Source organism: Otolemur garnettii, unplaced genomic scaffold (assembly GCF_000181295.1).
Source record: "Otolemur garnettii isolate 467f Iridium unplaced genomic scaffold, OtoGar3 scaffold00017, whole genome shotgun sequence".
Lineage (NCBI taxonomy): Eukaryota > Metazoa > Chordata > Mammalia > Primates > Galagidae > Otolemur > Otolemur garnettii.
The window spans coordinates 11,988,922-11,997,651 of NW_003852412.1; the positions used below are offsets into that span (position 1 = coordinate 11,988,922).

Below are 8,730 nucleotides of genomic sequence, written 5' to 3' on the forward strand. Positions count from 1 at the left end.
CGGGGCCTGGAACCTGCACCCAGACTCTGCTAAGATCAAGCTTGTTTAGAGAAACAGGCCTAAGCACATGTGCATGGTTGGAGCACAGAGAAGACAGTGTCCAACAGACATGGCAATGAAGCATGAGGGAATGGCTACAGACGACATCTTGGAGGTCCACGGTGAAGGAATGGGGTATCAGACACATAGAAAGGATGCAGCAAAGGAACTAGAAACTGGAATCAAATACTGCTTGAAGTTGCAAGGAAGTAGTGATGACTGTCAGGAATGCTGGTAAGAAGTGACTACTTGGATGTTCAAGAGCATCTCAGAGAGAACGGTAAGTCCCACCATCCCAACCAGTCTTCCCTTCCTCATCTCAGGAAATGACACTATCTAGAGGCTCAAGACCAGCTCCTAGAAAGCCATCTATTTCCTCTTTTCACTTCATCTCCCACATGGAATTCATCTGCAATCCTGTCATTTAGCTCCAAAATATATCCTAAATCCATCCACTCCCTTATCTCACAAGCACCTCCACATCTGCCACCATCATCTCTTTAAAGTGTTTGCAGGGGGTTCCTACCCGATCTCGCTGCTTCCACTCTTGGCCCTCTCTAACTTGTCCTCCCCCAGACAGGGAACCTTTAAAAACAAATTCGATTCCACCACTCCCATGTTAAAACAAAACAAAACTCTACTGGCTTTTTCTTGTATTTATAATAATATCCAAACTCCTCAACCATGGCCCACAAGGCCTACAGAATCTGGACTCTGCCTTATCTCCAGGATCTCACCTCCTACAGCTCCCTATCTTGCTCATTAACCCCAGTCACTATTTTCTTTCTGTTCTGAGAACATACTAAGAACATTCATTCCTCTATTAGGGCCTTTGCACTAACTCACTCCTGCTGCTTAGAATGTGCTCCCAGTCTTCCCCTGGCTGATATGTTAGCCATACCCATGATGACTTAAATGTCACTTCATCAAAGGTCCCTCCTTGGGCAGCGCCTGTGGCTCAAAGGAGTAGGATGCTAGCTCCATATGCCGGGGGTGGTAGGTTCAAATCCAGCCCCAGCCAAAAACTGCAAAAAAAAAAAAAAAAAAATCCCTTCTTGATGACCCAGTCTGAATTAGCCCCACTTCTATTTCTCTGTTAAATCAATCCGTTTAATTTTCTTTTTAGCCCTCATCAATATCTAAAATGATCCTTTTTTTCAGATTACTTTTGTATTATTTCTTCTCTTCTACCAAATATAAGCATCGTGAGATCAAAATAAGTTTTTTTCCAGTTCATTGTCATAGTCCTAGTGCTAGAATAGTGTCTGGCACATAGTAGGTACTCAACAAAATTTCTTGAATGCACAACAGCCACAGGGGAAGGACTTCCTCCCTGGGAACTGCACTTACAAGAAGAAGGTAAAAGCTAGACTCAATAAATAAGAGGGAAATCCATTCACTAGACCTAAAGGATTACAGGAGCTGTGGGGCTTAGGAACAATACAGAAAAGGTGTTGCAAATCTGGGATGTGGATTCAAAACTGGACTAACATTCAGGAGAACTTGATACTGAAGCAAGAAGGCCAATTTACCCAAAGCCAATTCACTAAAAGCCAAAATTACTTGTTTCTTTCAATTATTTTAGATTAGCTTGATATGTCTTCTTATTGACATTTGAGGGTTTTAAATTGTCTGCTTGTTGCTGGAGATAGAGAAAGAGAGAACACTGAGAGGAAGACTGAAGAGTATAAGGAGAATTTATTTAAAAACATTTATTAAACATGAAGAATTCTTGTGAATATATAATTCATTTCTGCATTGTTATTTTTAATTTTCTGAGACAGGATCTTACCCTGTTGCCTAGGCTAGGGTGCAAGGGTGTCATCATAGCTTACTCTAACCTTAAGCTCCTGGGCTCAAGCAATCCTCTTGCCTCAGCTCCTGAGTAGCTGGGACTACAGGCTCCTGGCACAAATCTTGGCTAATTTTTTTTATTTTTCGTAGAAACAGGGTCTCATTATGTTTCTCAGGCTGGTCTTGAACTCCTGGCCTCACTTGATCCTCTCACCTTGGCCTCCCAAAATGCTTGTATTACAGACATGAGTCATCATGCCCAGCCTCATTTCTATACTGTTAAGATATTTGTAAGATAATCTCAAACTCAGAGTATGTTCAATAATATATTTTTCTTTTTTTTATTCTTTGGGATTCACTGAGGGTACAAAGAATTAGGTTATACCAATTGCATTTGTTAGGTAAAGTCCCTCTTATAATTGTGTCCTTCCCCAAGAAGTATGCCATACAGTGTGACCCCCCCACAATCCCCTGTCTCCTTCCCTCCCATCGTTCCCTCATTCCTCTATCCCCACTTTGTATTAGATCATCTATTGCCTTCATATTAGAAGTGAGTACATTGGATTCTTGCTTCTCCATTCTTGTGATGCTTCTTTACTAAGAAGAATGCTTTCTGCCTCCATGTAGGTTAATACAAAAGAAGTAAAGTCTCCATCTTTTTTAATGGCTGAATAGTATTCCATGGTATACATATACTACAGAGTGTTAATCCATTCATGGGTTGGTGGGCATTTAGGTTGTTTCCACATTTTGGCCATTCTAAGTTGAGCTGCAATAAACAGTCTAGTGCAAATGTCCTTATGACAAAATGATTTTTCCCCCCTCTGGGTAGATGACCAGTAATGGGATTATAGGATCAAATGGGAGGTCTAATTTGAGTTCTATGAGTATTCTCCATACTTCCTTTTAAAAGGGTTGTATTAGTTTGCAGTCCCACTAGCAGTGTAAAAGTGTTTCCTTCTCTCCACATCCACGCCAGCATCTGCAGCTTTGAGACTTTGTCATGTGGGCCATTCTCACTGGGGTTAGGTGATATTTCAGGATGGTTTTCATTTGCATTTCTCTGAAGATTAGGGATGATGAGCATCTTTTCATATGTTTGCTAGCCATTGGTCTGTCTTCTTTAGAGAAGACATATCTCTCTTCATATGAAAAGAAGAGAAGTTCATATCTCTTGCCCAGTGATAGATGGGATTGTTGGCTCTTTTTTGTTGATTAATTTGAATTCTCCATAGATCCTAGTTTTCCATATTTTTTCTGATTCATAACATGCAAATATCTTTCTCCATTCTGAAGGTTGTGTATTTTCTTTGGTTGTTGTCTCCTTAGCTGTACAGAAGCTATTCAGTTTAATTAAGTCCCATTTGTTTATTTTTGTTGTTGCAATTGCCACTGAAATCTTCTTCATACAATCTTTCCCCAGGCTGACATCCTCAAGTGTTTTTCCCACACTTTCTTCTAAGCTTCTTATGATTTCCTGCCTTAGATTTAAATCTTTTATCCATCTTGAATCAATTTTTATAAGTTGTGAAAGGTGTGGGTCCAGTTTTAGTCTTTTGCATATGGTTATCCAGTTCTCCCCAGCACCATTTATTGAATAGGGATTCTTTTCCCTAGAGTATATTCTTGCTTGGTTTATCAAAGATTAGGTGGCTGTAAGATGTTAGTTTCATCTCATGGTTTTCTATTTGGTTCCTATTTGGAACCAAATGTCTCTATTTTTGTGCCAAAACCATGCTGTTTTGATCACTATGGCCCTGTAGCATAGTCTAAAGTCTGGTAGGGTGACATCTGTGGCTTTGTTTTTATTACTAAGAATTGCCTTGGCTATATGGGATTTTTTCTGGTTCCATACAAAATGAAGAATTATTTTTTCCAAATCTTGAAAGTATGATGTTGGTATTTTAATGGGGATTACATTGAATCTGTAGATTGCTTTGGAAGGTATAGACATTTTAACAATGTTGATTCTTCCTAGCATGAGCATGGATGTGTTCTTCCATTTGTTAATATGTTCTGATATTTCTTTTCTTAGCATTTCATAATTTTCTTTTCTTTTTTTTTAAGACAGTCTCACTTTGTACCATGGTGTCATAGCTCACAGCAACCTCAAAGTCTTGGACTCAAGTGATTCTCTTGCCTCAGCCTGCAGAGTAGCTGGGACTACAGTTGCCCACTACAACACCCAGCTATTTTTAGAGATACTGTCTTGCTGTAGCGAAGGCTGGTCTCAAGCTTGTGAGCTCAGACAATCTGCCTGCCCCAGCCTCCCAGAGTGCTGGGATTACAGGCATGAGCCACCGCAACCCAGTCCTTCACCTCTTTTGTTAGGTATATTCTTAGGTATTTCTTGCTTTTTTTTGAAGCTGCTGTGAAGGGGACTGTGTCCTTGATTAGCTTCTCAACTTGGGTGTTATTGGCATATACAAAGGCTATTGATTCGCGGACATTGATTTTATAACCTGACTGTATTTTTTGATCACTTCCAGGAGTCTGATCATGTCCAGGTCCTCAAAGACCAGAGAGCATCTACAACCAGTTACTAAAGATGGTGCTGCATTTACAGTGGCTGGAAAAGAAGCACTTCATTCAGCTGAAAGTGACCAGAGGCAACAACTGGAAGAAGAGAAGCACACCCAGTCTATCTGTGAGCAGGAAGACTACCTAGACCACTTAATATGCAAGATGGTCAACGTTCTACAGTCTGGGGCCACAAGTGGCCTAGAATGCCAAGTGTATCTCCCTTACCTAGACTCTAGGGATGGTGTCAGAAGTGGGCAGAAGGCTAAGGTGACCAGATTTTAACATTGGTAAAGCGGGACACCATTGACAGGGGGCAGGGAGGGGAGGAGGATTCTTAATTAAAATTTGGTCTATATGGAGCAACAAAAATTTTCATAGAACACAAAAATAGTATTGTAATATATATTATTTATTTTCAACATAAGTATAATTTACAAATATAATACATTAAAAATTATGTATAGTATTATTTTATTCTTTGGCATATTTCTCATTTGAATGAATTTTTTTAGTAGATTGCTGTCATTGTTTAAAAAGTCATGAAATTTTTCATAAGAATTTGTTAAATTATATTTCACATATAAAATGGCTTTTAAAGTCTCAACACTTAATTGTGATTTTTCTGATGTTCACACTTTATTTACTGTAGAAAAAAAGCGTTCAGTCACAGCATTAGTTCCTGGTAAGGACAGCGTGTATCTCACAATTTTTAGTGCATTATTGTATGGAACATGGTTTGTTTCAAAATGATGAAATATTTCTAACCATTTGTTCTCTATTGCAATTTTTGCTGATGCCCAAGATTTAACCTTTTCCTTATCAATATATTTTTTTAATAATGATACTTTGTAAATTGTGTCACTTTTAAGGCCAGCACTAGACTTTTTGCCGCCACTATAAAACATAAATAATATGAATAATGTCTGCTAAATTCATGAAATAAATAAATTACTTACCTAAATTATCTGAATAGCTGATTTGTTGACATTACTTGTTTAACTAGCACTAGCACGCAGTACAATGTGTATCATCTGAGAGACAGTTACAAAATGGTTTCGTGGTTGCCAATGCCAAAAAATGTCATTGTTCATTAAGTCCAAACAGTGGTGGTCGAATTCTAACAACTGATCAACAATGTGAACTTTGATAAGCAGTTCTCAATAATCAGTTCTCAACAATTATTTGTTATTATTAAAGTTTAACATTATAAAATTAACAAAAATAATATAAAACTCACATCCTGGCAAAATAGCCACATGGCAGCTGAAAACCATCTATTCCCTTCCCATTCTCCCGCCGTTCCCTAGCTTGTTGTGCATTCTTTCCAAAAATTGGGACTTTTTAAAAATGCCATGAGACCCGGGACAGATTGTTAAAAATCAGGACTGTCTGGCCAAAAGTGGGACGTCTGGTCACCTTACGAAGGCCCAACTATCCAGGCAGCCTGACCCATTAGGTTCTCCAGCTAAGTGATTTTGAACCTGCCTTTTTCAGCCATAACCTGTCCAACCACGGGGCTGATATCTGTTTCGTAACACTCAAGGTTCTAGGACTATAATGCCTACCAAGGAGACAAGTTCCATGAGGACAAGAACACCTTGGGCTTCATTAACCTTGGCACTAGTGAGAAAAGCTCTGCATTGATCTGATGATTGAAAGGTTGTGTCAGAGTGACATGAACCACATTGAGGATGCCCTACAGCAGAACCCTGATTGGAAAGGACAGTCGGAAGAAGTGGCCCAGTTCCTGACCTACTACTGCAGGGCACCTGCCCGACTTGATCCAGAAAATGTGGTAGTTCTAAATGGCTGCTGCTTTGTCTTCTCTGTGCTGGCCATGGTTCTGTGTGATCCTAGGGAGGGCTTTCTGGTCCCCTCTCCTTTCTATGGTGGCTTTGCCTTTAGCTCTGGCCTGTATGCAAAAGTCGAACTGATTCCTGTTCACCTGGAAAGTGAGATCACTGAGGCAAACACCTGTCCTTTCCAGCTCACTATGGACAAATTGGAGCAAACCCTGCTAGAAGCTAAGAGTAAGGGAGAAAGGATCAGAGGTCTCATGCTTACCAATCCTCAGAACCCTCTGGGTGACATCTACTCCCAAGACTCACTGATAGAATACCTGAATTTGCCAAGAAGTATAACCTGCATGCGATCATAGATGAGATTTACTTGCTGTCTGTGTTTGATGAATCTATCACATTCCACAGTGTTCTGAGCAGAGCAAGTTTGCCTGATCCCCTCAGGACCCAAGCGATCAGGGGCACAGGTAAGGATTTCAGCTCTCTGGCTTCCACTTTGATGCTCTATACACCCACAACAGGGAGGTGGCCTCTGCTGTGGGTTCCTTTGGCTACCTGCACAGTATCTCTGGCATCAACCAGCACAAATTGTCTCAGTTGCTCCATGACAGAGAATGGATCAACAAAGTGTACCTGCTCACCAATCACTCCTGGCTGTGGAATGCTCACAGGTACATCACTAACAAACTGAAGGAGTTGAAGATCCTCTTTCTGTATTGTGGTGCTGACCTCTGTATCTGGATCAACTTGAAAAAGGACTTGGACCCATGTACATTTGAGGAAGAAGGCTCCTCCATCACTGCTTCCTGGACAACAAGCTGATTCTATCCTGTGGCAAAACCTACATATGTGAGGAGACTGGCTGTTTCTGCCTCATCTTTGCAGAAAAGCCCCTCTAGATAAAACTAGCCATGCTTCAGTTCTGTCAGGTGCTACAGGATCAGAAGCAGTCTTGGATAGAGAAGCAGCTGGAGAATACAATTAAAGAGTAGGTTATTATCACTGCTCAGGAAGACACTGATGTCTGGCCCTCTGGTCCAGAAGGCTGGGTGTTGAACTGGTGCTGCAGTTGAGCAATGGTGGGCTCCTCTAGGAATGATCTCATCTGACCCAGTCATCAACCTGTTTCAACTGAGCATCTCCCATCTTTGGAAGGTTTGTGTCTTTTTAGTCTTTGCTAATAAATGTGCATGCAAAACGTTTTTATTGGGGCTGGGTGGAAACATAGGCACTTGAAGGGATAAAGGAAACTTGTAGGCCCATATTTAAATGGGCCAGCTTTTATATTCAATATCTAATAAATTCCATATTCTCTTAAAAAAATGTTTTTATTGGGGTTGAGTCTTTGGAGTTCTCTAAGTATAAGATCATATTGTCAGCAAAGAACAAGAGTTTGACCTCCTCTGCCCCCATTTGGATGCCCTTTATTTCCTTCTCTTGCCTGATTGTATTGGCTAGAACTTCCAGCACTATGTTGAACAGTAGTGGCAATAGAGGATAACCTTGTCAGGTTCTAGTTCTAAGCTTTCAGTTTTACTTCATTCAGTATAATATTAGCTTTGGGTTTGTTGTTGGATTAGCTTTGATCAGATTCAAAAATATGCCACCTATGCCTATATTTTTAAGTGTTCTAATTAGAAAAGGATGCTGAATTTTACTGAATGCTTTTTCTGCATCTATTGAGAGAATCATATGGTCTTTGTTTTTGCTCCTGTTGATATGGTATATTACATTTATGGACATCTGATAAACCAGCCTTGCATTCCTGAGATGAAACCTTCATTTTCATAATGAATCATTTTTTTAATGTGAAGCTGTAATCTATTGGCTAGGATTTTGTTGAGAATTTTTGCATCTATATTCATTAGTGAAATTGGTCTGAAGTTCTCCTTTTTAGTTGGGTCTTTTCCTGATTTTGGTATCAGGGTGATGTTTGCTTTATAGAATGTGTTGGGGGAAGATTCCTTCCTTCTCAATTTTTTGGAGTAATTTAGGAACTATGGGTATAAGCTCTTCTTAGAAGTTTTAATAGAATTCTGGTATGAAGCTATTTGGACCAAGGCATTTTTTTGTTGGGAGACTTTTTTATTGTTTCTTCAATCTCAGTGCTTGAAATTGTCTGTTTAGGAGATTTATTTCTTCTTGGTTAAGTCTAGGGGGAGGGTATTCCAGATATTGATCCATTTCCTCCACATTGTCAAATTTCTGGGCATAGAGTTTCTTGTAATACTCAAGAGACTATCTCTTGGATCTCTGTGGCACCTATTGTGATTTCCCCTTTATCGTTTCTAATTGAGGTTATTAGAGATGTCACTTTTATGTTTCCAGTTAATCTGGCCAAAGGTTTATCAATTTTATTTATTTATTCAAAAAACCAACTTTTCCCCATTCATTTTCTGAATGATTCTTTTTTTTCCAAGTTCATTAATCACTAATTTAATTCTGGTTATTTCTTTTCTTCTGCTGGGTTTGGGATTAGGTTGTTCTTCTTTTTCTAATTCCATAACATGGTTCATGAGTTTGTTGATGTGCTCTCTTTCTGTTTTTGAAATGTAGGCATCTAATGTGATGAATT

The 8,730-nt window shown here is 39.5% G+C and overlaps 1 pseudogene; it reads left to right on the forward strand.

The window, feature by feature from the left end:
- The first annotated feature begins 109 nt into the window (after positions 1–109).
- LOC100956777 lies at positions 110–7,147 on the forward strand (annotated as a pseudogene).
- The last annotated feature ends 1,583 nt before the right edge of the window (positions 7,148–8,730 follow it).